The sequence below is a fragment of the Rattus norvegicus genome, chromosome 1, assembly GCF_021556685.1.
Source record: "Rattus norvegicus strain SHRSP/BbbUtx chromosome 1, alternate assembly SHRSP_T2T, whole genome shotgun sequence".
Classification (NCBI taxonomy): Eukaryota; Metazoa; Chordata; class Mammalia; order Rodentia; family Muridae; genus Rattus; species Rattus norvegicus.
The window spans coordinates 132,323,915-132,351,333 of NC_141534.1; the positions used below are offsets into that span (position 1 = coordinate 132,323,915).

The 27,419-nt window shown below is 49.3% G+C and overlaps 1 long non-coding RNA gene across 4 annotated transcripts; it reads left to right on the plus strand.

The window, feature by feature from the left end:
• The first annotated feature begins 3,619 nt into the window (after nt 1-3,619).
• LOC102549532 (uncharacterized) lies at nt 3,620-25,632 on the plus strand. Of its 4 annotated transcripts, XR_015646919.1 has the most exons (6): nt 3,620-3,731; nt 16,380-16,479; nt 17,206-18,378; nt 19,193-19,293; nt 22,085-22,471; nt 22,903-25,632. It is a non-coding gene; the product is annotated as an uncharacterized LOC102549532 (long non-coding RNA). The 4 variants fall into 4 exon arrangements; XR_015646925.1 differs by lacking the exon at nt 16,380-16,479 and having other exon boundaries at nt 22,903-23,359; XR_015646928.1 differs by lacking the exon at nt 3,620-3,731 and having other exon boundaries at nt 16,452-16,479; nt 17,206-19,074; nt 22,903-24,922.
• The last annotated feature ends 1,787 nt before the right edge of the window (nt 25,633-27,419 follow it).

Consider the following 27,419-nt stretch of genomic DNA (forward strand, 5'->3'; position numbering starts at 1 on the left):
GCCACTCTGGCACCTAGTTTTCTCCTGAAGCTGAAACACCCCAGTAACTACCCAGATGCCAGCTTAGGCCCCTCCACCCCGAGTGGATGTGACTAGCTGGATTTAATCCTCTCTTGTCACCTCTCCCTCATTAGAGCTCCTGGGGTTGCACCTGGGCTTCTTGATGTTGCTGGTTCCCTGGTGTGTTGGGAACTGGACCACCTCGTCTTCTCAATGGATTCTCACCAAATCCCATAGTCATTGCATGTACTGAGGCCTGCCACCCTCACCATGGACCCAGAGATAATCACTCTCGAACCCCAGGAAAGCTTTCAGTTCATGCTTCTGTTTCTCAATGGCCAATACTTCATTCTGCATGGGTTTCTCCAAGACAAGATCTCACTGTATGACTGGCTTGAAACTTGCTCTGTAGACCAGGCTGGCCTCAATTCCGAGGTCACCTGCCTCTGCCTTTTGAGAACTGGGATTAAAGGCGTGTGCCAGCAAGCCTAGCTGTGTTACCTTATTCTTAAATGTATTAAGAAATTAGAGTGGCCCATGAACACTAGGCACATTTTTAAATTTTTGGTAATATTTTGAAAATTAAGAATGTGAATGGAGTTAAGACCCAGGGAAGAGATTATTTTGCAGAAGGGTGTGCAGATGGAAGCTTCTCTCCCCATCCACCCACCAGCCCAAGACTTCCCAGAGTGGACCACCAGATTTGTATGTATCTCGACCAAGAAAGTGTGTGCATGTGTGTATACAATGAAAAAAAAATGTATCCTATATCACAGAGACCCTGGCAGGAATGTCTGTGGCCTCGGGATGTTTGAGGGCAGAGCAGAGGATCATGGCCCTCTGCTACCTGGAGACGTTTGGGCTGGCAGGGCTGGCAGGTATGAGTGCTGGATAGGAGGGGTCAGTCCTGAGAGTGGTGGACTAGGATGGTCACAGAGAGCCATGACTGATGTTGGTAACTGGCATATCTCTTTTGGAAGGAACTAGCCTTTTGCCAGATCTCATAGCCAGGGTAAGGCTGACACTATGCCTTGAGCCACAATACCCTGAGATCCTTGTGTTTCAGAAGGAAGGTGTGTGTGTGTGTGTGTGTGTGTGTGTGTGTGTGTGTGTGTGTGTGTGTGGTATACAGTACCATGAAACACCCACTCTGGGCTGTAGACACAGGCAGACCCTGAGAGAGAAGGTGGAGCTGAACCATTCACTTAAATTCGAAAGCAGGAAGGGGAAGTAGAAAACGTTCATGAGCCTACCAATCAAGTTGCAACCCTCTGGGCAAGACTGTTTGCACCTCCTTCCTGCTCAGCCCTTGTCCACATCCTGTTTTACCAAATTCTCCAAGCCCAGGTCTCAGCACAGCCCAGGAGTAGGTATGAGGTTTCTTTTCCCCAGATTGCAGGCTCAGGGACTTTGCTAATGCTCCCTTTCTTGCTGTTTGTCACGGTCAGGCTTTGCCTCTGTCCCTGGAAGGGCCACTCGAGGGTCTGATGTTCTCTGCGGGCAACTTTCATCGTTATCCAGTATGCTCATAGTCAGGGGACACTTCTCACCTGGGAAGGGGATGTTTACATGAAAAGAACCTGTGAGCTTTCGGATGTGTTACCCTGCCGCAGCGTCCTTGTCTCTCAGGACACTTGAAAGGAAACTCTTAGCCGAGTTCTGCTCAAGTCCCCAGAGCCTTAGGGATCCTGGGTGCCAGCCCTCCCCACCCCGACCAGTACTAGCTCTGGGGATTAGGCTTCCTTCCTACTGGCTCAAAGACCTGTAATCTAGGTTGCAAAGGAGCTTATGTGCCACGCGACCAGTGCCAACTGGGGCTGTCAGCTAAGGTGACTGCACAAGGCTGCCGTCCACCTACGTGAGTCCTTAAAAGAAGTCGCTATCGGTCCTACTTGGAAATGTCCACTCTGCGCTTGCTCCGTCTGACTTGTAAATGCAATGAAGGTGTAAAAGTCAGAATCTTAGGGAGCAAACCACAACAGCCTGTGCTTTAGTATTTCCAATAGGGAAACACAGCATTCATTTTCCCTTACGGTAGTTTGCTTGCTTGGTTGGTTGGTTGGTTGGTGCTGAATCTTTTGAAGGGATGTAAGGAATGGTTCTACATCTTCAGAAACCACAGGTCCAACCAGAGCAGAGCCCAGCTTCTTATTAGTGGAGTTAAACCGTTAAAGCTTCTGTTGCTGGGTGTCTGAGCTCACTGTGAATCACGCTGCCTTACAGTCTTCATGTTTTACTAATCGAGACAAAAGACAGACGGCCCCCTTTAAAGAATATTCTAGCCATACTCCCTTTAAGATAGTAAGAGTAGTCATGCTAGATTGCTTTAGTGAGAAGACTAAATGATCAATCAAGTCATCTAATGGGGCAGATAAGAAGCCCCGTAGTGTCAAAGGCTTGTCTGTGATGAGCTGTTCTCTGAATGGAGCAGTCCAGCATAGCTGAGTTCATGAGGCTCTTGGCAGCCACCTTCTGTGACTCCTCATAGCCCTTTGCCCTTTTGAAGCCTCAGTTCCTCTAAGTACCTTCTCCTTTGGCCAAAGAAAATCCTCTGGTTGGACTTCAAAGTCACCTTTATAACCTCGTTCATTCTGAATGAAATGTGGCTCTTCAGCCAAAGCTAGGTTCTTTCCTCATAACTTAAAGGGGGTCCTTGTTCCCATGCCCCCAAAGCATCCTGCACAGCCCCATGCTGAAGCCGGAAATAAGTATGTTTCTGAAAGTACACTTTGAAAGAGTATCAGTATTGTAAGAAGGATTTCAACCCTCCGTTGGGTTAAAAATACAGAAAAATTTCATCTGCTAAACATTTATGGACTTCTTGCCCTTTTTATTGCAGTGGTACACAGTAGTAGGTCTTGCAAGTTAGAGGTGATTTAAAGCTACAGGAAGAGTAAGTATGAGGTCTGTGTAGATTCTACACCATTTTCTGTAAAAGGGTTGGGTATCACAGATTTTGGCAGGGTCCCTGGAACCAGCCCTTGGGTAACTAGGGTTTGGGCATCATGACACCATGCAGTCAACTGATAGTTCATTTGGTCAACAGTGACATTTTGTACCTGCTAGCATTTCTAATAACCCTTTTAACAAAATGAGGCTGACAGAATAACTCAGTAGTTATGAGCGCACACTGCTTGCAGAGGACCTGAGTTCTGCTCTCAGCATCCACAGAGGGTGACTCACAATTGCCTCTAACTCCAATCCCAGGAGATCTGGCACTCCGTCCTGAGGTCTGCAGGCACCTGCACTTATATGCACATGTGCCCACCCAGACACCACTTCTAAAAATAAGTCTTTTAAAAAACATCTCGAATGAACACCAAACGAGGTACTGGGGCTCAGCGATTGAGCTCTTACCACGTGTAAGACCCTGGCTTTGATCCCCAGCACCACACAAGCACGAAATATGCATAAATAAACCTGAACAACAAAATCGTATCTGAGGATTATTGTGGGAAGACAGAGCCCAGTGTGTTGGCTACGCCGTCCTGGGAATAGAGCAACTCTAAAACTCATCCCCATGGCCACAAAACTTGAGTCATGGCAGATTGAGGAAAGGGCAGACATAGTGGTGAGTCAGGCGAGCCTCATATGCCTGGCCTTTTAGGGAATGCTGTCCACTCATTGCCCTGGGGACAGATGAGAAATGGAAGCTGTCAGCTCATGGTAGGGTTTTCCAACTTGCTGATGTGGCGATGGGGCAATGTGACCAGGCGTCCTCTGGAAACCAGGTATGCTTCCTCTGGTGGGAAATGCACGTGAGCGAACTTTGACAGCCTTGGAACTACTTAGCCTGCGCTCTAGGCTAGTTTTGAAGACCGTTTTATAAAATGACATTTAATAGGTGCTAGTTAAGATCTTTTATTGTTGCTTGGCGATGGTGGCACACGCTTTTAACCCTAGCACTCTGGAGGCAGAGGCAGGTGGATCTCTCTAAGTTTGAGGCCAGCCTGGTCTACAGAGAAAGTTATGGACAGCCAGGGCTACACAGAAAAACCCTGTCTCAAAAAGCAAATGAACAAACAAACAAAGCGACATTGGCTTTGAGGTTCCTGTGGTACATCATTAAGTTAGGTTAGTTCTAGTGATGAAGACTCCACAAATAGGAGTTTTATCAGAAGAGTGGGCAAAAGGAAGATGGCTGGGCGGGGACAGCCGGGCAGTGAGCGTTTGTCCCACCCCAGCATCAATACACTGGGGATTTCCTTAGGCTGGGGGACCTTGGGCTGCAGGGAACTGACCATAATCATATGTGCCCTGTGACTGTCCAAGGACCTGAGTTGGATGTGGCAACCATCACTGGGAAATGAGTTTACATCATGGCTCGTGGGTCTTTAAAATTAGATTCAGAGGTGGGCCTTTTCCCCTGAGAGGCTGTGCCCTCAAGCTTCTGAGTGCCAGCCGTTTCTCTGAGTGGCTTGTCAGGGCAGTCACTGTCTGGGCCACATCCTTGGGCGGATGTGACTGGTAAGTTTCATCAGTGTGGAGGGATTGAAAAGCTCTGTCCAGCCCCAGCTGGTTTCCTGTGAGCCTGCCAGAAGTCGCTGGGCAGCCTTAGGTGCTGTGCCTGCCCAGAAGTTTCTTCTCGGCTGCCACGCCCTGGTCCTGTTAGCTCAGAGGCTGTAGGCGTGTGCAGACTGTCTCTCTATCCTCCCCTCATGTGAGGGCTGCTCAGTATGGCTCTTCCCATGGCCCTCTCCCCACCTCCTGGAAGGAGTGCCACTTAGCTAGCTAGCGTCCTTCCCGGCCACCCCTCAGTTTCAAGTGAGGAGGAAATTATCCATGAGCCTAAGGATCAGAATCACACAGAATTCCATAGGTTAGGTATAAAAATGCCACAGATTGTCCTAAAAAAGAAATCACCTGAGAGAATGCGAGGCTGCCAACTTTCAAGAGGAATGCTGTGCAAGCTGAGTCCACTCGTGGATTGTGGCATCGGAAACACAATCTCTACTTGGGACAAACAATTGGTGTGCTTTGGCTCCGGATGATCAAGTATCTGTTACCTCAAATCTAGGAACAGTGCCAGTCTGAGGCTCCTGGGTGAGCCAGAGAACCAGACACAGGCAGGCTACCTTGCTCCCTGCACCTCAGCCAGCATCACTGTGGCTGGACGATGTTGCTTTACTGTGCGTCTGGAGTGGGAGAGACCCTGGGTCAGCTGTACATCCCGAAATATCAGGGGGCCCAGGGCTCAAGACCAGAGGAGGGATAACGGGTGTTCATCCTGTGAGATGTGTCTGAGTAGCTCGCTTTACAGACAGACCTGTGGTTACGTAGATTTGCGAGGCGGTGCAGGGAAGGATGTCTACATAAGGGCCTGACTGATGAGACATTTGCTTAGGAGCCACAGGCTCAGAACCAAATAGAACTGAGTTGGGGTCAGCAGTGGTCTGGGGCCAGCTCAGACTGGAGAAGGAGCCTCCCTTCCAGCTCTGCCTGGGACATCAGAAACCATTCACACTTCCGGAAATGGCCAGCGCTTCAGAGCAGGCTTACTTGTTTCTTTCCTACCTTGGGTTTGCCACACAGCACTGGTTTGAGTCAACTCCCTAGACCTCAGGCCCTATCTGCAGCTACGTGATCTTGGGCAGATTTCCTGTGCCAGAGTTTGGTTTCCTGCTCTGTAAAGAGGGCATGGTTACCCACCTCCTCCACGGACTGACTCTGGGTGCTCTATGTCACTTATAATGCCACGTACTATCACCACCCTCCGTGTCCCCTGAAACTACTGCTCGATCTGACTATCCTGCACTTTACCCAGTGGCCCCCAGCTGCCTTTCTAACTTTACCTGTTCACATAACCCTGCCCATCTCGGCACCCAAGCGGAAACTGGGAGATCCTGCTCTGAACCTGAGCTCCAGTCACATGGCATCTGGAGTACCCCCTCCTCCTGCTGGGCTTGGCCAGTACCAGCCTCAGACCAAGGTTCCTTCCTCCTTGTCATAGCAGGTTCTAGGTTTTAGCTGCAAATGCCAAATCTTCACTTCCCTGTGCCCTAGTTAGCACAGTGCACTGGGCAGGAGCAGGATGCAGTCATTCTAGAGACCCAAGAGGGATGTGGTAAGTCACTGTGCGAAGCCGCATTAGTCACCCTTTGTGTTGGCTGGAGTGTTTGTCAAAGGAAAAATCCGAGCTAAAATGAGATACTCTTATAAAGACAGCTGTGGTTTTCGGCTTTCCCAAGAAAAGAACCAAACGGCTGTCAGTGAAAGACAAGAGCCATGGAATACCTCTCAGCTGGAATCCTGACGGGAGTGTTCATGGGGCTCAGTGACTCAGTGCCCAGCACTCTAGGGCTGTTACCTCATTTGTGGCTCTCTTTGTCCCTGTGAGGTCAGTGTCCCTGGCCTTGGCTTCAGATGAGAGATCGAAGCCCAGAGAGTGTGAGTGAAGTGCCTAAGCTCACAGAGCTTAACTGGTTCATCTGCCCAAAGGGATCAGCCTCATTCTGGTAGCTGGTGTGTGGTGGCAATGGAGGTGGGATGGAGATGTTTTATGTGTTTTACTTGTCAGGAAGATAAAATCCTCAGCCTAGAGTACTCTAAGGAAATAGTGGTCACTGAATGGAGTCAATGGTTGAAGAGTTAAAGACTCATACATAAGAGATCTTTTAAATTTGTCTCCACTTCAAAAATGGTTAAACTTTTCGAGCTAGATAACGGTGATGCAAATCTGTAATTCCAGCTCTTAAGAGGATTGTGAATTGGCCAGCCTGGGCCACATAGTTCTAGGCCAGCCTGGGCTATATAGTAAAATTCTGTGTCTCAAAAAAAAAAAAGTTCTATTTTGTAAAGGTTCTGTGTCTTAGTGTATTTTCCGTTGCCACAACAAAACACTTATGATCAAATACTCTACACAAGGTAGACTTTTACTGGCTGGCAGTGCTGGTAACTGAGAAGTATTGCCCTCTGCTGAGGGTCATCTGTGTGGTGGAGGGCAGCTCAGGCTGAGACCAAGCAAGCACTCTAGATTTGGTCTCTTCTTCTTGTTAAAAATCAGCTTGTGCCAGCATGGGGACCCAGCTTCACAATCTCATCTAATTGGACTTGGCTTCCAAAACTTCACCTTCAAACATCCGTGTGTGAATTTGAGGATTTCCAACATAGGCATCTTGGGGTAGAGGGAGCACATTCAAAACAAGCATTCCGTTAATGTGCCATTCAGTACAATGAAATATAAGGGGAAAAAAGTTTCAAAATATGCAGTATTTGGAAGATTCTAGCTCCAGGAATAATAGGATAGCTTGTATCAAACTAATCCTCTTACCAGCAGTAACTGAAAAGGCAACAAATTAAAAAAGTGTAAATGAAAGGGCTCAGTTGTTAGGAGGCCTGGATGCTCTTTCAGAGGACCTAGGTTTGATTCCCAGCACCACACTCCAGTTCCAGAGCATCTGACGCCACATTCTGGGCTCTGGAGGCATCACATGCACATGACACACACGTATGTGCAAGCAAAACATGAAAAATTAACAAATTAAAATCAACAACAAAGGTACTGGTGAGGCTCCGAGACCCTGCCCAGGAGGGGTCCTCCTACTCTAAAAGAAGGGCACTTCACTGGGTGAGCTGCACATGGGACAGAAGTGGGGATTAGGACTCACCCATCCCCATTGTTCTTGGCTTGCAGTGCTGTAGGAAAGAGTTTGGAGCTGCCAGAGCAGCTGGCGGTGGCGAAGGAGGTCGCAGGAAGAAGTGGGGCCAGAGGCTGGAATGACTGAGTCTACAAGTTTACTCCTCTCCAAACCTCAATTGACTTCTAAGTTTGTTTGCATGGGGCAGACTCCAAGGAACCAGGAGAAAGTAATAGCTGGACATCCTGGAAAAGCAAATCACATTAGCTCCTGCTGCAGGGGAATCAGAATCTCATTAAATTAGAGAGCTTGGGCTGATGGCTCAGTGGGTGAAGTCTTACCACATGAACCTGATGGTCTGGGTTCAGATCTCCAGAACCCAGGTAAACAGCCTTAGCCTCTCACTGGATGCAAAACAAGACACCTGGACTCACTGTTGCTGTTCTGCGTTGACTCAAGGCCTGATCTGCAGAATGGAGTGGCTGTCAGGAGATGGTGGCTGAACTCACCCAGGAACCCCACAGATCATGGTCACGTTCTTCCTAGTCATTTCAGGGCCTCTCTCTATAGCATTGGTTCTCAACCCTCTTAATGCTTCAACCTTTTAATACAGTTCTTCATGTTGTGGTGACCTCCAGATCATAAAGTTATTTTGTGACCACTTTATAACTATAATTCTGCTACTGTTGTGTATCAGAATACAAATATCTGCGTTTGCCAGTGGTGTTAGGAGACCATTGTGAAAGGGTTGCGACCTAGGGGGTTGCTACCCCAAATTGAGACCTACTGCTTTATGGCTCTTTTGCTTCTGCTCACTGGTACTATTTTCTCCTCTCAGGAGATGCTTCTCACCTTCCACGGCTCTTCTGTTTCACTGCCCTCAGCATAGCCAGGCACAGGGACAAAAGTGGGACCTGGTTTGTACCTCAAGGTGCCAGTCCTAAGGTTGCAGCTGTCTCTAGGTTTCCAAGAACCTAGAATCAAGACAATTGGCCCCGATGGAGACCACCCTTCTCCAAGCTACGCTCTCACTTCTCCCTGCCCAAGGAGTCCCCACTTCATCCAGTGGGCCTGAGCTAATAAGCCGGACTTACCTTTATACCATTGGCGTGGTGTGGGAGATGGGACTCAGGTCTTGAGGGCTAGTAAGCGCTCTACCACACCCCGGTGCCTCTGAAGTTTAAAGGCAAGCACTTAACCACAGCTGTTCCTCAACTTACAATAAAGCTCTGTGCTGGTAAACCACCCACAGACAGAAAACACTCACAGTAAAACATGCATTCGCTAGAGCTGGAACTGTAACCCAGTGGCAGAGTTCTTGTCTAAAGCATAATGCTGTGGGGGCTGGGGATTTAGCTCAGTGGTAGAGCGCTTACCTAGGAAGCGCAAGGCCCTGGGTTCGGTCCCCAGCTCCAAAAAAAAGAACCAAAAAAAAAAAAAAAGCATAATGCTGTGGATCAGATTCTTAGAGTTCAAATTCCCAAATGTGTGCATGCATCGTGTGTGCACACAACCGGGTGTGCACACATACACTGTGCTCCAACTAGTGAGAAGCCTGGCTTCCCTTCATAACTGCGGGTGACTGGGGCTGGGGCTCCCTAATGAAGCCCAGCACGGATGGCACGTTTGGCTCTCAGTAGCATGGGGAAAACTTCTACTTGAATGCCTGTGGCTTTTACCCTGTTACAGCCACAAAGATCTCAAGTGTAACAGGCCCCGCTACAGTTGGGGACCATGGTCTGTGTCAGTCCTCTATGTTTATAGCATTGATGTTTATCTTCCATGCATTGTCCGCATTTTTAATCTGTCTTCTCCTGTAATACCTGTCCCTGGAGGTAATGGCTGTCCCACAGCTAACCACTGGAATGAGGGAGGAGTAGGGCCGGCCCTGGCAAGATGGTCTGGGAGTGGGGAGAGGCACTTGCCACCAAGCCTGACAACCTGACTTTAATCTCCTAAACTCACAGGGGAGTACCCATTCCCAAAAGTGGTCCTCTGACCTCTGAGTGCAAACTATGGCTTGTGCACTTTCGAACACGTGTACACACGTTCACACTGAATGAATAAATGTAAACAAAAATAGGGTGGGTAAACTTTTGTTCCAAAGGCAATCCTGGCATACTGTCCTGAGTGCCGAGAGCTTGCCTGAGTTTGGGGGAATGTTCAGCCTAGAGAGCTCAGAAATTCATAACTTGTGCATAACCGGATGCCACACATGACAGAGGTGGCATGTAGAGGCTCAGTGGCAGAGGGCTTGCCTGGGGTATACAGGGCCCTGGGCTTGGCACTCAGCACAGCGAAAAATGAAGCAGGTACCATGCAGATCCGACCTCCCACCCTCTAACCCTGATAGAAGAGAGAGTAACATAGCCACATAGCTTCCAGAGCCTGAGATAAAGAAGTTTTCTAAAAAACAAAACAAAACGAAAAACTCCCCAGTCAGGTGGTGGTGGCCCACGCCTTTAAACTCAACACTCAAGAAGCAGAGGCAGGAAGATTTCTGAGTTTGAGGCCAGCCAGGTCTACGGAGTGACAAGGATAGGCAAGGCTACACACACACACACACACACACACACACACACACACACACACACACACACACAAAACCTTGTCTCAAAAAACCCCACAAAACAAAAAACAAAAACAAAAACAAAAAAACAAAACAAAGAAAGCAAACCCTCCCCAAATGCTAGCTCTTCCCAAAGGAAAAGAGGTTTATCTGCAAGCAAGCCCATCAATTATAAGAAACAGGCCATAATAAGAGGAAGATATTTGCAATATCTGAACCAACAATGTCTTGTGTGTCTATATGTGTATGTATAAGAATGTGTGCATATGTATGTGAATGTGTGTATATATAAGAGTGTGTGTATGAATGTGTACATGTACTATGTGTATAAGAATGTGTATGTGTGAATGTGTGTGTGTGCTCTGTGTATAAGAATGTGTGTGTGACAAGTTTAAAAACCTCACAGTTTGTATAATGTAATCATTTGGGGTCCGCTTTTAACTTGGACTAGTGTAACTCCTTCATGCAATAAACTGAAAAGAGCCAAAAAAAAAAAAAAAGAATGTGTGTGTGAGGGGCTGGGGATTTAGCTCAGTAGTAGAGCGCTAACCTAGGAAGCGCAAGGCCCTGGGTTCGGTCCCCAGCTCCGAAAAAAAGAAACAAAACAAAACAAAACAAAAAAAGAATGTGTGTGTGCTGTGTGTATAAGGGTGTGTGTGTGTGTGTGCTGTGTGTATAAGAATGTATGTGCTGTGTGTATAAGGGTGTGTGTGTGTGCTGTGTGTATAAGGGTGTGTGTGTGTGCTGTGTGTATAAGGGTGTGTGTGTGTGCTGTGTGTATAAGAATGTGTGTGCTGTGTGTATAAGGGTGTGTGTGTGTGTGCTGTGTGTATAAGGGTGTGTGTGTGTGTGTGTGCTGTGTGTATAAGAATGTGTGTGCTGTGTGTATAAGGGTGTGTGTGTGTGTGCTGTGTGTATAAGAATGTGTGTGTGTGTGTGCTATGTGTATAAGGGTGTGTGTGTGTGTGTGTATAAGAATGTGTGTGCTGTGTGTATAAGGGTGTGTGTGTGTGTGTGTGTGTGTGTGTGTGTGCACTCCTATACGTCAATGACAATAACACTGCTAAGCCTAGAGAGGGGTAAGCTTTGAGCAGCAACCTCACCACAGAGGAAGTTCATGAAAGGGCACTCACTTTCATTCTTATGCAGGAGAATGCAAACGAAGACCTTGGTGAGGCTGAAAGAAATGACTGAGTAGTTAGGAGCATTTGTTTCTGTAGAGAACCCAGGTGCAACTCCCAGTACCCACATAGTAGCTCACGACAATCTCTAACTCTAATTCCAAGGCATCCAACACCCTCTTCTGGCCTCCACAGGTACCAGGCATGCACATGGTGGCCATACATACATGCAGGCAAAATACAGATATACATGAAAATAAAATATGTCTTGAAAATTTTTTAAAAAAGAAAAACAAAACTGAATATCCCCACACACCAAGTACTGCTCCGGTTTACAATAGGGCGACCCTCAGAGGCCTGGGTGGGGTGGCCAATGGGAAATCCCCACTGCACTGCTAAGTAGAACACGTGTTGGTGTGGACGTTGGGAACCAGTCAGCATTCTGGTCCCATGACAAACACACTCATCAAGTCTGTGATCCAGCTATTCCACTCTGAAGCATTGCCCCTGTGGCACGTGTCCTAGGAGTCCTATATGGGATTATAGACTAGGGCTGAGGCTCAGCTAGAGGCGGCCAGAGTGTGAGCCTCAGCTCTGACAGAAAATCAAATTCTCCTAACAGCCAAACACTGGAAACAACCCAAAAGCCAAGGAACCCTAACTGATGAATAAATTAGCATATGTATGTAATAAATTAGCATAAGTAATGTATCCGCACTGGCTCATGTTTGCCAATTGATGCAGGCTACAGCCAGCTGGGAAACTGCTTCCATTACATTACCTACAGGCATGTCTGTGGGGGGTTTCTTCATTCATGATGAATGTGGAAAGGCCCAGCGCACTGTGGGCAGTGCCACTCCTGCACAGATGGTCCTGGGTTGTATAGACAGGCAGGCTGAGCAAGCCATGGGGACCAAGCCAGTGAACAGTGTTCCTTTATGGTCTCTGCTTCAGTTTCTACCTCCAGGCCCCTGCCTTGACTTTCTCTCATGATAGACTGTTTATTTAGCTTACAAGTCTACATCAGAGCAACAGAAAGTTCTCCTAGTCCGGCAGGCTAACATTCCAAGCCAGAGCGTCAAGGGTATTGATTGGTTCCTTCAGCTGGGAAAGCGGGGCCCGTCTCCCTGGCTTGAAGATGGGTGTCTTCCCAGTCCTCTCATGCTATCTTACCGCTGGGTGTGTTTCTGTGCCATAGCTCCCTGCTCATTAGGACAGTTGGCAATCTGAATCAAACCCTTCTCTACTGCGGTGTGACCGTAGCTTTGCTAATTATGCCCGAGGACCCTCTTTCTTATAAGGCCACACTCTGAAGTGGTAGAGATGGGAACTTGGGAACCAAGTGGGCTCGATTTTGTCCACAACGGCGTTGCTCAAGATTTCTCTGGAAGGCATGAGGAGAAGGCGGTGCCTGAGATTCTCCACGGATAGATCGCAGAGTCCTTGATGGCTCCTGTATCAGGGGAGACACCTTCAGGATTCAGAGCTAAGACCGAACTCTGAGCTGCAGGTGGGCTCTGAATTCATAATCCTTATCTGCTGCAAATATTCTTTATCTTAAAAAAGATGTATTTTATTTATATGTTTGTGTGTCTATATGAGTGTACGTTCTCATATGTTAGCAGGTGTTCCACCTCCCACTCAGATCTTCTAGAGCTGGAGTTGGTAGCTTTTGGGGGATGCCTAGTTTGTCCCATGGGTGCTGGGATCCACCCCAGTCCTCATGACTGTGCAGTAAGCACTTTTGACTGACTAGCCGTCTCTCCATCCCCTGCAAGTATTTAAAGTCATCAGAGGCTGGTGATGCAAAGGTGTGTGCTTCAAAGCTTGATGCCTTGAGTTCAGTTCCCAGGATCCATATGGTAGAAGGAAAGAACCAGTTCTTGCAAGTTGTCCTGACCCCGATATGCATGCACATATGTGTATGTGCGCGCGCGCGCACACACACACACACACACACACACACACACACACACACACACACACACACACGCACACACACTATATGTGATTTTTTTTTTTTTTTTTTGGTTCTTTTTTTCAGAGCTGGGGACCAAACCCAAGGCCTTGCACTTCCTAGGTGATTTTTTTAAAAAATATAAAATAACCACTGCGGACACAGGGTTCAGAAGGCAACATGGAGCCCACCTGCCTCCTCCATGTTAAAGCCTCTCGCATGTCAGACTGAATGGGCCCCTTTCTACTCTTTCCCTGTCTCGGGCTGAAGCTGAAATCTACCATGTGGCTGGGGCTGTCCCTGGGGCCTGGGGCTCTGTCACCTGCTTATCACCCTTAATAGAGCTGCTTTGGAGCCTTGGCAAGCACTTGGAGAGCAGGAAGAGGCCTCAAAGAGAATCTGATCTCTCTATCTCCACCCACAAAGGCCGGACCTGGGGCTGGGACACACGTCTCTCTTCCTCCCACAGACAAAACCAGGCCCTCTTCACTGGAAATGACTGCAGACCAGAGGGATCTGGCTCTGCTGGGACAGGCCCCTCAAGTGATAAGCAGTCATCTGTGGCCAGAGGTCTAGGAGAAAAGCCACATGACCCCCAGTGAGGGTTTCTCATTTCCCTCCTAGCAGGTATCAGTTGGGACAGCACAGATGCTGTTGTCTCCGCTGGTCACTCCAGGCTTGGATTTCACCCTGGCAGAATCCCAGAGGCGCGGGCTGCTTTCCCTCAGCGGAAAGAGTTGCTCTTTGTGTGCGTGCAGATGGTCTGCTGCCCGACACCTGAGTCAGGGCGACTCTGGGAGAGCAAGGTGGAAGGAAGCACAGGAGGATCCTTCCCTGGAGAGGAGATACTGGCAGGGCTGAGGCGGGCTTGGGATCAGTGGAGCTGTGTTCAGTGTGGCCACAGAGATAACCCCTGTTTGGCAGAAAACCCATGCCATCCCCTTCATCTGGCTCCTCTCTCCCCCTCCCCGTCCTTCCTTAGCCATGTGGACAAGATGGCTCTAGAAGCCTGGCCACTGTGTACATAACCTCCCATTTAGGATCCTTCCAGAGCCTGGCTAGGAATCTCCTGGGGCTCCCTATCACCTAAAGCAGGACTTCACACACTGTGGCATGCTCAGATTTGCCTGTGTCATGTAAGAGGTCACAGCTCATCCTCCATACAGAGCCAGTGACTGGGCCCAAGGACTTGCCACTCCATGAAGGATGCTCGCACTTGCGTTGACTTCGTAATTGTGGCAGAATAGACTCAGTATAAACATTGCCATCTTCACTTATTTTTAAGTGTCCTCCTGATGTGGACCGAATGTCTTTATCCCCACAAGATTCGTAAGGTGAAGCCCCAAGTGGAGCTGTCAGGCATAATGGTGTATGGAGGTGGGGGGATGGGGTGAATAGGTTTAGATGCTGAGTCTCCATGATTGATTCATGTCTCCATAGAGGGAAAGAGAGAGCCCAAGGCAGGAGGATGACTGCAGGTTCAGGGCCAGGCTGGTTCATACAGTGTGTACACGCTGTTGATAACCTCACAACCATGAAAGCAACTTTAAACTCAGTGGATTGCATAAGAGGACATGAAAATAGAAGGGGGACCTGGAAAGAAGGGGTTCAGCAGGAGTGGGAGGATAAGAGAGGATAATGGGGGTATAAATGACCAAAATATAACACGTTCATGAAATGGTCAAAATATTAAAAATTAATTCATTAATTAAAAAAGGAAGGGGCTGGGGATTTAGCTCAGTGGTAGAGTGCTTACCTAGGAAGCACAAGGCCCTGGGTTCGGTCCCCAGCTCCGAAAAAAAGAACCAAAAAAAAAAAAAAAAAAAAAAAAAAAGGAAGAGGAGAGCCAGAGGGAAGAGTGCCTCACATCTCTCTGATCCCAGAATCAGTAGGTCTGCCATGAGCTCCAGGGCTACCCTGGGCTACCTTATGAGCTCTAGTCTAGCCTGGGGTAGAGTGAAACTCATCAAGAAAACAAAATCAAACTAAAGCAGAAGTGAGAGCTTTCCTTCCAAATGTATGCAAACAAGCATGTAGCAAGGAGGTGGCCATCTGTCTGCATGTCCTGCTCAGTCCCCTGTCTGGTGTCTGGTCCACAGACCTGTCACCTAGTCTGACAGTTGGTGACATAGCTGGAGCTGTCCCAGATCATCTTAGGCCCACTTTCCTTCTGTCGTTACCGTTATCCATCCACTGCGTATTTTCACTCTGCAATGGAAACTCTGCATTCACCAAATATTAACCCCTCATTCCCCCTGCTCCAGTCCCTGGCAACCACCATTCTACTCTGTCCCCGGTAATCTGCCTGATCTGGATGTCTGGTATTAGTAAAAATATTTGTGTCTGGCTCGTGGCATGGACATAATGTGTTCAAGGTTTACCTATGTTGTGGTGTATGTTCGAGTCTCCTTTTTATGCCTATAAAGTACTGCTTTGCATATATGTCTTACATGTCCAGTCTATGGATACATTCCTTACCCTTGGCTATTGTGGGCAATGCTGCTGGCTGTTTAGAGATATCAAGTTTGTGTTGAGAGGTTCTGGATGTGGGGATTCAACGGTGACACTGAGCCAGATTACTGGACACTAAGGAGTTTATTGGAAGTTATCAATGCCACGGACAAAGACGCAACAACATAGCATGGGCTTCTTCGAGAGATCAGGGTCCAGAGGCAGAGGCAGACGTCATGATAGAGTCTTTCAAGAGAGGAATTAACCCCAATGAGGCAGAAATGCTCATACATTTCTAAGGATGGGGTAGGTTTCTCAGAAGAAGCCTACGTCCAGCCCTGATCCTCGGGTGGGGTGGTGTGAGCAGGATGAAGGATGCAGGACGAATAGCTTTGATGTACATTTGAGTCCCAGGTGAGCGGTCCTAGCACTAAGGCTCCCGGCTGAAGGGGCTCAAAGAGCTTGTCTGGCAGGTGGCTGTGGGTACCCGTGAAAAGCTCCATGCAAAACTTGTGGCTTGAGCAGCTACTAGAGCTTGGATTCCAACAGTCAGTCCCCTTTACACCTAGCTCTGGTTCCTTCCACTCTGTGCCCCAGAGCTGAACTGCTGCACCCTGCGGTCCTGCTATGTTTACCACGGTCTCTCCACCTCCTGTACTTATGCCTGGGCGCTTCCCTTCTCCCTGGCCCTTTTCTCTTTTTAGTGACCTTGGAATCACTCTGATTATGAGTCCCAGCAGCTTGAGATGCATTTCTGCTTGAGACAGGTTCTCAGTCGGCCTCCTGGATTCACCAGCACTACAGGTGTGCACCACCACAAGGCTTTTTGTGCTTAGTGATAATTACCCTGTGGGTGTGGGGTGCTGTCTTAGTCAAAGTCCTATGGCTGTGAAGAGATGCCATGAGCAATGCCCCTCTTAAAGGAAAACAGTTGCTGGGGCTTCTTACAGTTTAAAGGTTTGGTCTGAAAGACCCCGGAGTGGGGAGAAGTCCCGGGATGACAAACCCCCCCCCCAAGAACTCACACAAGACTGTCCTTGCTGTAATCACATGAGGTTTATCGATAGAAACCAGTGCACTGGGGTCGAGACTCATATCCCACGCAGGGGCAGTGGAGTTCGACCCTGAGAGGCTGGGAGAAAGGGTATTTAAAGGGAGAAACCACAACCCGAGGGGGCAGAGATGGCGTCATTGGAAAGTGTCGAGAATACCAGTGAAAAATCTCAAGGAGGAACTTCCTGTTTCTCAAGATTGTTCTCTAAGATTTTAATTTAACTTTATGGTCAGCTAGTTCCTGGGAGAAGCTTTCTGTTATCTTTACTGGGTTGGAAATCGCATATCTAAGGGCCTTATCCTAAGTCCTTTCATCTAGTTCCAGGGAGAGCAGGCTCAAGAAATGTGACCTTTTACCTACCTTCAGGTAGAGGGCAGGGTCTGGAATTTGAGGTATTTAGGGCTTCTTAGGGGTGAGATAGCATTTTTAAACTTCTGACTTCTTAGCTGCATTTTTTTTTTTTTTTATTCTTTCAGGTCCATTATCCTCATGGTGGAAAACGTGGCGGCATGCAGGTAGACGTGGTGCTGGACTGGTATCCATCAGGAAAATAGTGACACTGGGTCTGGCTTCAGAATCTGAACCATCAGAGCCCAGCCTCAGTGACATACTTCCTCCAATAAGGCCACACTTCCCAATAGTGCCACTCCCTCCGAGCCTATAGGGGACCATTTTCATGTGAACCACCATGCACTGTGAAGTGATTTTGATTTCCTTTCCTTTCCTTTCCTTTCCTTTCCTTTCCTTTCCTTTCCTTTCCTTTCCTTTCCTTTCTTCTCCACTCCTCTCCTCTCCTCTCCTCTCCTCCCCTCCCCTTTCCTTTCCTCCCTCCCTCCTTTCTTTCTTTTCTTCCTTCCTTTCTTCCATCCCAAAGGCTGCATCCCCCTTCTGGCCCCTCCCTTACAAAGTCCCTCCCTTTCCCCCCTCCTCTCGATTTGTTTGTCAATGATCAGGTATTCGCTATCTTGCGCTGCCCTCATTGGTAGTTTGCAGATCTCTGGAGAGCCATCTCCTCAGTCTTTGCCCACTCTTATACCAGGGAGTGTCACTGTTTGTCACATCTAGGACTGTTGGCTTGTTTTTCAGATAAGGCCTTGCTATGTAGCCTATGTTGGCCTTGAACTCCGGCACTTCCTCTGCCTCAGCCACAAGTGATGTTGATGGAAGGCACTGTGAGAAACCACTGGCTAGGAGAACGCATTCCTCCTACGGGGGACCCTGGCCCGTTTTCCAGCTCAGCTCAGCTCCTTCCGGCATGGGTTTTCTGCCTAGGCAAATTTGTTTTTCTTTACATTTATTTAGCCCATGTGTTGAGGGTAGGGTGGCAGTGCGTGCCTTGGCACATGCGTGTGTAGGTCAAAAGACAGAACAGGAGTCTGTTCTCTCCTTCTACCGTGTGGGTTCTGGGGATCAAACTCAAGCCCTCAAGTTTGGTCACAAGCTTCTTTATTCACTGAGCCATGTCCATATGCCCTGTTCTGGGCTTTTTGTACAGCCTGGGCTAAATACAGCAGTCAGACTCTCAGCTTCCAGAAATAACTGCTGGGACCTGTCCTCTTGGTACCTTGAACGTGCTGGCCCAGGTTAACTCAAAGCCCAGTCTCCGGGAACCATTGGTCAGCCCGAGGAGCAGCATGTCACCGGAGTGTGTAAGTCCACGAGGGGTGGATGAGAGAGATGCGTCTGCTTGGCTTGACAAGCTGGCCTGATGTAAGCATGGGTAGTCATGACAGCAAAGGCCATCTGGCACAAAGAACTGGACGGTTAACACCCAGATAAAAGGCAAGTCAAGATAAGGAGCGTAAAGAGAGAACGGTGCCATCACTTGTGTCCCTGGTCCAGCCATTCCTGAAACCAGACAGCTCTGAGATGTAAACTAAGAGGGCTGCTCTCTCTTTCTCCTTCTCTCTTCCCCGCACCTCCTCTGTTCAGGCTCTGGTTTGAATCAGTTTCTGTCACTGGCAGCAGAGAACATTGTGACTAAAGCATGTCTTCCTCCTTAGTTCTCTATCTGTCCCCCATGTGGTTATCTTCCTGCCCATCCACTTTTGACCCCAACGGTTCCTACTTCTCTCTCCTCATGTCCACTTGGAGAACAGTGGCACCCTCTAGGGACACAGTGGGCAGAGTTTCCACATGTCCTTATTCCCATAGTTCCTGCTTTGGACCTGGATCTGCACCTTGGGTGATAGGTGAATTTAAGAGAACAGACATCCTTTGCTAGCTGATGTGAGCTGGTCTGGTCAGAGGGACAGCCAGGAGCTCCTTTGCTGTCCAGGCCCCCGGAGCAGCGTCAGCATCCTCTTCCGCCCACACTCTCAGGCAGTAGAGCCGGGGCTGTGCAGGCAGGTGAAGGAATACTTGATTCCCAGAGGCTTCCAGAGGGGAGGAGGGGAAAGGTGAGTAATCTGGGACAATCGACCTGGTGTCTTGGTAATCTGGTGTGCCTCTTTTCCTTCACAGCTGTGTTCTCCCTAGAGGGGTTTCACCCCCGCCTCAGGAAGAGGAAGCCGCCTCCAGGTGTCATAGAGGGTCAAACAGTCCCATGGGAGCCGCTCTTGTGGGTGAGTCAGTCAGGGGTTGAGGGTGGGGTTGTGTTGTGTCTCTGAAGGGAGCCATGCTCGAGGGAGTGGCTCTACTCTTAACTATGGCCATGGGAGTCAGGGGATGGGGTGGGAGTCTTCCTCAGGGACCACAAGTCTGGTCCTTGTGTGCAGGTCAGAGGGAAGGGACAGTGGCCCAGTGTGGAAGTGAGGAGGGGGGTGTATAAAGCACCTGGATGTTTTCATGCTCAGCCCAGCTTCAGACTTGAGATGTTCTTGCGTCTGCCTCCCAAGCACAGGCATTTGCGTGCCCAAGCCACCATGCCCGGCAGATTCCCCGTGGTTCTATAGTCTTCACGGGCTAAGTCGGGGCCTTTACTAAAGAACTGAGGAGCAGGAGGGAAGACTTGTTTTCTTCTTCTTGGTCGATGGCACGACTTCACTTTCTAAAATCTGGTAATGGGGTGCAGAGATGGCTTGGCGAGCAGGAGTGGGTGCTGTATCAGCACCAGGATCTGAATAAAAATCCTGATACAGGGGGATGGTTGAAGCTAGTGATAGACCCTGACTCAGGAGAATGAGACATAATGATCAAACAGGACACTTGATGGCCTCCTCTGGCTGCTTCGAACACACACATGTGAAGAAATACTCACATGCACGCACACACAGATGCATCCATATACATACATGCACATACACACAGAGGCACATAGACACATACATACGGGGACCCCCACAAACAAAGAAATACATAAGGACAGACACAGGCAGAAAGACACAGAGCGAGAGAGAGAGAGAGAGACAGACAGACAGACAGACAGACAGACAGACAGACACACACACACACACACACACACACACACACACACACACGGTTGCTGGGGCTGGAGAGATGGCTCAGAAGTTAAGAACACTGGGTGCTTGGGTTCCCAGCACCTATATGGTGGCTCACAAGTACATGTAACTTCTTTTTCAGGGGGATATAACATCCTCTTTTGGCCTCTGAGCACTGTGAACACTCATGATGCACATACATACATGCATATATGCATAGCATATAATAAATACTTTAAAACTGTGTGTGAGAGAATATATTTATGTTCATGTATGTGTACGTGTGTGAAGGTCAGAAGAGGAGGGCACAAGTGTCCCTCTCTATCACCTCCTCTTGTTCCCTTGAGGCAGGGTCTCTTACTAAACCAGGACCTAGGCTGACAGCCGGGAAAATCAGTCTTTCTCTATTCACACCCTCCACGGTGCTGGGGTTGTAGGTGTTCACATTCCCACGTTCTGCTCTGTCTGTGGCTGCTGGGATCTGTGTTTACTTCCCATGCTCGCACAGTAAATGCTCTTACCCACCGAGCCACCTCTGCACAAGCTCTGCCACACTTGAAGAGCTATCTAGGACACAGTGGGTGGGTAGCCATGCGTCTGTCCTTCCTATCCTAACTTCCTTCCTTCTTTCCTTCCTTGGTTCCTCTTCTTCCCTCCCTCCCCCTCCCTCCCTTCCCTTTTCTCCCTCTCGCCTTCCTCCTCGCATTTTTGGACATGACGTCATTTTCAGGTTAAGCTTAGGTATTCTGATGAATCCATGGGTCGGACAACCTTAACTGGTACTTTTTTCCTTTCATCCTATTATTTCTTCTAACTATGCTATCAGAAGTGGCAGTTAAAGAAGTTTAAGAAGAGGGATACTTTTGTGCTGTTTTTCAAAGGTAGTTGGCAGATTTCTTTCCACAGATCCCAAGACTTGATTTGAAGACCCCAAAATAAATATTCCGCACTGCTTTAAGATAGAGCAGGGCTTCAGAGCGCGCCAGGATGTCTCTTCAGCTTTTGGAAGGCTCCAGGGTCAGTGTTTCTGGAAGGTTCTAATCAGCAGCTCTATTTTTGTGGGTGGCTGGCGCGGCAGGAAGGCTCTGTGGCTGGGTGGCTGATAAGGTTATCTGGGGACTGTTTCTGGCAGTTCAAGTGCCTGTTGTACAACTTGGGGCTGGGGAAGTCAGAGGCTGGGCGGGGCCGGGTGGAGACGTCATTCTCAGAGCTTGCCTTTCTGTGAGGGAGGAATAGAACTAAGGGCTCCACTGTCCAGAGGCTCCTCATCTCCAAAGCTCCCTGCATTAGACTATTGGGTATAGGTAGGGATGACTGTAGCATGACTGTCACGTAGCCCAAGGGGTGTCCTAGGATGGTGGGTACCTCCATGCAGCCCAGTCAGACCCACCAGGAGCAGGGGGGAGAAGAGAGCTGGGCCCAGCCTAGACAAGAGATTGGCAGTGGAGTTAGATCCCAGCCTATAGACAGGCAGGGCAGGCATCCCACCCACCATTCAATCACTGTGCACTCGGAACAGCCAGGGCTCAGGGAAGGGAGCAACTTCCCCCACAATAGATGGCCCTCAGGCCCACACATGGCTTCAGGCAGAGGCAGCCTGTGGAGGCTGGTCTGGAATCCACCCAGAAGAGGTCCACAACCTCCTGCCTGGGACTTGACCCAGGGGTAGTTTTACTTCCTCTGGGGTGGGAGGGTATGCAGCAACCAGAGCTGAGGAAAGCCTGTGCCTGAACCTTTGGGACAGAGAGATTGACGGAAGACACTTCCAGGGAGGGGGTAGAGCTGGGGTGTCAGAGATCAGGCTTCTGGAGTGGGCCAGTTCAAGTTACTTTCCCAGGCTTGTCCCCCAAACCGCACAACCTCACACCAGCAACAGTGACAAAATAACACAGCGGCAGCCCACCCTTAGGCTGCACTGCTCACATCTGAACCATGTGGTAGAGGCTACTCCCATAATGCTTTTTGTTTTTGACAGAGGAGGAAACCAAAGTACACATCGAGGCCCCGGGTGACACAATCAATGAGGACTGAGAATCAAGCGATGACAAACTAGCTCCAGAGCCCAAAGATCACATGGCCACAGCACAGAGCCTCTCAGCATTGTGGAGTGACAGATGCATGCTGAGGCCACCTTAAGGAGTTCGTGGGTGCCAGAGAGGCTGGGGGTGGAGCAGGGCCTCCAAAGCCAATAGACCTGGACCACAGGTGGCTCTGGCCAACTGCTCTGGGTCTGTCAGCGTTGGCTGTTGTGTCTGTGACACAGAAACATAAGCTCCGAGGATACTGAGGACTGCCGAGCTCCATCACATTCAAGAACAGCAGTGGCTATGACCTCTCTGGCTTTCCGGGATGCAGAGGGGATGTAAGTTCCCCATCCCTAGTCTTCATCTCTCCCCCATACCCTCAGTAAGTCCTCAGTAAGTGTTGTCCTGGCTGCAGAGCCAGCATCCTCCTGAAGCTGTGGTTCCTTGCCTCCTATGAAATGGGAGATGAACACAGCTGTGTGAGAAGGCTGCTCTCCCAGCCTCTGGCTGGCCCCTGGGGCTCTCAGGTTGAGCTGCCTGGGGCCCTGTTCTCAGTTCTGTAATGCTGTCAGAAGGCCTTGGGGTTCCGGACTGGGCACGGCAGTCCCCACCAACCCCCTGCGAAAGGTCTGAAACCCACAGATGGTCAGAAGCCTGTGCACACGGAACTGCTGCTTCTTGCTCATGTGTATCTGTAACGAAGTTTAATTTCAAAGCGAGGCACAAGTGGGGATGAGCAGCAATGATTACTAATTTTTTCTTTTTTTAGCTGACACAGACCGTGAACACACATGGATGGAGTCCGAGGAACTACTGTGTTTGGTTTCCCCTGGAGACTCCCTCTGAGTTCCAGAGGGCTGCCCGGAAACACATCATCTTCAGGGCCAGGTCCCTATTTATGAAAACCCAACCTGTCTGGCCAAATCAAGAGTCTCGTATTTATTGACATCATGCAAAATTCAAGGCCGACTCAAATTTCAGTTTCACGTTTTGCCTCACTTAACTAGCTGGGGAGAAGAATTTCATGTGTGTGGCATTTTCCTATTTCAGATAACGAGCAGAGGAACTGGGGGGCCAGCAAGATGGTTCAGTGGGTGTAGCTGCTTGCCCTCGAGCCGGATGGGCTCAGTTTGATCCTCAGGCCGGCCTGGTAGAAGGAGAGAGACTAGTCCTGAGAGCTGTCCTCTAACTTTCCACACGCGCACAATAAAGGAGTTTCCCACCTCCGTGTCCTCTCTGTTCCCATGGGGCCATACGCCCCTCTCTCAGCACCTCCTACCTTGATTGTCTGAGAGTCAGGCACACCTGATTGCCCCTCCCCCCTCCCGCCAGGTCCCCCTCTATGCTGCACCATCTCACAATGCTCCTCTCTTTCCTAACTCTCCTCAACTTGCATGCTCCCTCAGGCTGGCAGCCAAAACCTCTTCATATCAAACAGCCAAAAGATGGCCCCTCCATCACCATCACCACATCTCCTCTCCGGGCAGGAAGAAGAGGGAGGAGAGAGAGGCAGGGGAACAAAGGCAGTCTATTTTTTTATTCCCACAGCAAAGCTCTGAGTCTGTATTGAGACCAGAGTCTCTCCTCAGAGCCTTTCACCTGTATTCCGTTGGTTGGACTAGGGCCATGGGGCTTCTAATTGAGAAATGGGAATTGTAGGCAGGCACATTTTACTTCCTTCCCCACAGGGTTTCCGGTCAGAATGAAAGGAAGAGGTCCTGGAATGCTGCCGGCAGTCGGCCCAGCAGTCTACCCCCCTGTGAGTCAGCACTTGCCCAGGCTGGTCTCTAGTGTGAAGAGAAGGCAGTGGCTCCAAAGGCAAGTGGCCAGGCTGATTCTGCTTCCCAGGCTGGCTATGTGGCAGCCCCCACCCACAGAGGTCAGCTGTGAGCTCTAACATCCTAGGTCAGAGGTAAAAAGTAAAATGGTAGCCTCTACCTAGGAAGGAAGCGAGGACTGGAGGGCAGCCTGCGCTGTGCCTGTGGTTGAAGCCTGGCCAGTAAGAAATGACTCCAGTGCAGCTTCTAGGGTCTGCTCAGTTCCTAGAGGGTTCATGCAGCCATCGCTGGCCTTGTGGAGTTGGTCCTGCCTTCTAGTAGTTCTTCTTTGGTCGTTTCCCCTCCCGCACTAAACCTTATCCCACACTGGTGTCTAGTGAGGATGGATGGGACTGGTGGAGCCGGGTCACGTGCTTGTGCCTGTCTACAAAGGATGCTGGGAAGGGAGTTTTCTCAGTTCTGTCCCAGGGACACAGGACTTTCCAGAAGGGCTAGAATGTTCTAATAATCATCGAACAGTTGGCTGGGACCTTCTGCCCCTCACGAATAAAAATCACAGGTGGACGAATGCTACAGCAGTTAGTCCCAGGGCTTGCCCTGCCTGAGGCTTAGGGGCTGAAATAGAGACCCCGAGTGCTAGGTGCCTATTGCTGCACAGAAGCCAGAGTCTTGGGGCTTTGGGAGAAGGATTGAAGAAATAGCGCTCTGCACTTGAACCATCAGCACCCCAGCACTTAGCTACTGTAGCTCTCAGCTTCAGATAACGCCGAGTGCCAGCAGTGGGTGGTGTCAACTAGTGTTACAGCAAGGGACTGTGGCTGGAGTCGAGCTTCCTTAAGACATCCAAGGAGTGTTCAGGCAGCTGTACTAGCGCACATGGACAATCTGGCTGACTGGCTGACGGTTTTACATCAAGTGCCAGGGAAGGGTCGAACAGCTGTCAGGGAAGTCAAAGTCCCCAACATCTTAGCTTATTGAAAGGAAAAGTAAACATTAAAAATGTTGCATGTAGTAAAAGTCCAGAGTTAATGTACGGTCTTCTGACAATTCTGAACAATGCTTTACTGTTAACTGACTCCCCATGGGGAGAGATGGGTCGCTTGGTCTTATCTCAGACATCGGTGTAGACACATGGGTGTAGACACATCGGTGTAGACATGGGTATTCGTGAAGCCTGGCAGTTGTCCTGCATGCTGCTCCTGTATCCCCATTTCTTTACTCTTCTCTCTAATTCTGTCCATCTTCTGCCCCCCACTCCCCACAACACACAGATGCTAGTAGCACCCTCTGATGATGGGCAAGGCCCTGGCAGGTCTGTGCACTGCTGGGCTCCTGGAGGTGTGTTGCCCGTTGGCCTCCTTGAAGTTCTTCCCAGGCCTTCTACAAGGCTGCTCTAATTTCCCCCACTCTCCTCCTCCCTGCTGGGTGACATCGCCTCTGTCTTCTAAGTTTGCTCTTCCTCCTCCTGCTCTTCAACGGGAAGCGTCTGTGAACCTGGGCGATTCCACAGTGTGTAGTTAGCTTTATGTCGTCAACTCAACACAAGCTAGAGTCCCTTGGGAGGAGAAAAGGTCTCCATAAAGTTGGCATACAGGCAAGTCTGTCCAGGACTCTTGATTAATTATCCCCACCCACTGGGAGCAATGTCACCCCTGGGCGGGTGGTCCTGAGTCCTCTAAGAAGGAAAACCAATAAAGAGCACTCCTCATGGCTTCTGCTTCACCTCCTGCTGTCAGGTTCCTGCCTTGAGTTCTTGTCCCAACTTTCCTCCATGGTGGACTACGACTGTAAGCTGAAATAATCCCTTTTGTCTCCAGATTGATTTTTGTCTGGTGTTTGTCACAGTGATAGTAAAGTAACTAAGACAGTTGGATAACTGTAATCCTTCTGAGGGGTCCAGGCAGCTACCTCCTCTGAATTCCTGATGTGCTTATGCCACCTGACATCAGCCTTTGGTCATTCCCACAGTCTTTAACTGCAGGAATCTCTCTTCTTCTTTTTTGACTTTATTTTTTGTACACATGTACATATGTGTGTGCCTTTGTGTGGTGGCTAGAGACCAGTGTTAGTGTCTTCCCCAAGTCATTCTCCACTTTTTTTTCCCTGAATCATGATCTCACTGGACCTAGAGCTCCCTGATTGTGTTAGACTGTCTGGTCAGCAAGCCCCAGCCCTTGCCAACAGATGTTACAGATGTGCACTACCATGTCCAGCTGTGTACATGGGTACAGGGGGTTGGACTAAGGTCTTCATGCTTGTGTGGCAAACGCTCTACTGACAGCTTTCTCCTCAGCCCTCTTAATCTCTGTTCTTACCTGGTCACCCACAACCCGTGCACCACAGACACACAGCATGGGCCACTCTTTTCAAGCCATCAGTTTATGATTGGCTGAGTTCTTTCCTTCCCACCCCATGACCAGACCAGCAGCGGGTGGCATTGGTATCTATTGTCCTCCCATTTCTCTTACCACCACTCTCAGCCACAGAACCATCTGTGTTCGTCTGGGTAGTCCCCACGGCCTCCTGCCAGGTCTCGGCCTCCACCTCCATTCTCCTAAGAGCCATAGGAAAATGCTATCGCTTAGGCAAACAACTCAGAACATGTGGCTCCTTTGCTCCAAATCTCCCTCTCATTTAACTAAAGATAAAGCCTACCCTGCTTACTGGCCGTCCTCTCCTAGCTTTCTCACCGTGCTCCACTTGCCTTAATCTTGCAAGTAAGCCTCTCTTCTGCCTCAGGCCATCAGACACACCATGCCCCTCTAAGTCTCGTGCTTTTTTTTCCTTTTTCTTCTTGTTCTCTATTCTCCAAGTCTTTATCTTTTCCTTGCTTCTTGCTTAGTGTGTGTTCATGGGTGGAGGTCCGGGATCAACTTTGGGTGTCATTCCTCTGGAGCCATCCACCCTGCTTTTTTGAGGCTTGCTCTCTCAATGGGACCTGGAAATTCACAATTAGGCTAGGCTGGCTAGCCAGTGAGATGGAGGAGCTCAGGGCTTGGCCTATCGTCTCTGCCTCCTCACTGGAATTACAAACGCTTGCACCATGACTGGCTTTGTAGGACGGTGTGGGGGGTTTGAACTCAGGTCCCCGTTGTTGTGTGACAAGCATTTTAGCAACTGAGTCACCTTCTCAGTTTCAATGTCACACTATCACAGAAACCTTGCTCTCACGGCACTTGGATATTTGCTCAGTCTATATACAGTTTGTCCATTTCCTTATCTGCTCCCCAACTCCGGTACCAGGCTATGCCTGTAAGTTTGCTGCCTAGCAACCGGAAGAGCAAACACCCCAGGCAGAACTGTTTGAATGACTTCACAGTCTCCCACAAATGGAGCCCTGCTGCACCTGGTGCTCTGAAGATGCCATCGACTTATTCTACCTGAATTCTTGAGCAGATGTTGCCTGTGGGGTGTGTTTTCGTAGCGCAGAAATGAACGTGCAACCCCCACAGCGTACGCAGCTCTCGATCGGTGTTTACTGTGAATTGATCTGGTTTTAAACTTTCAA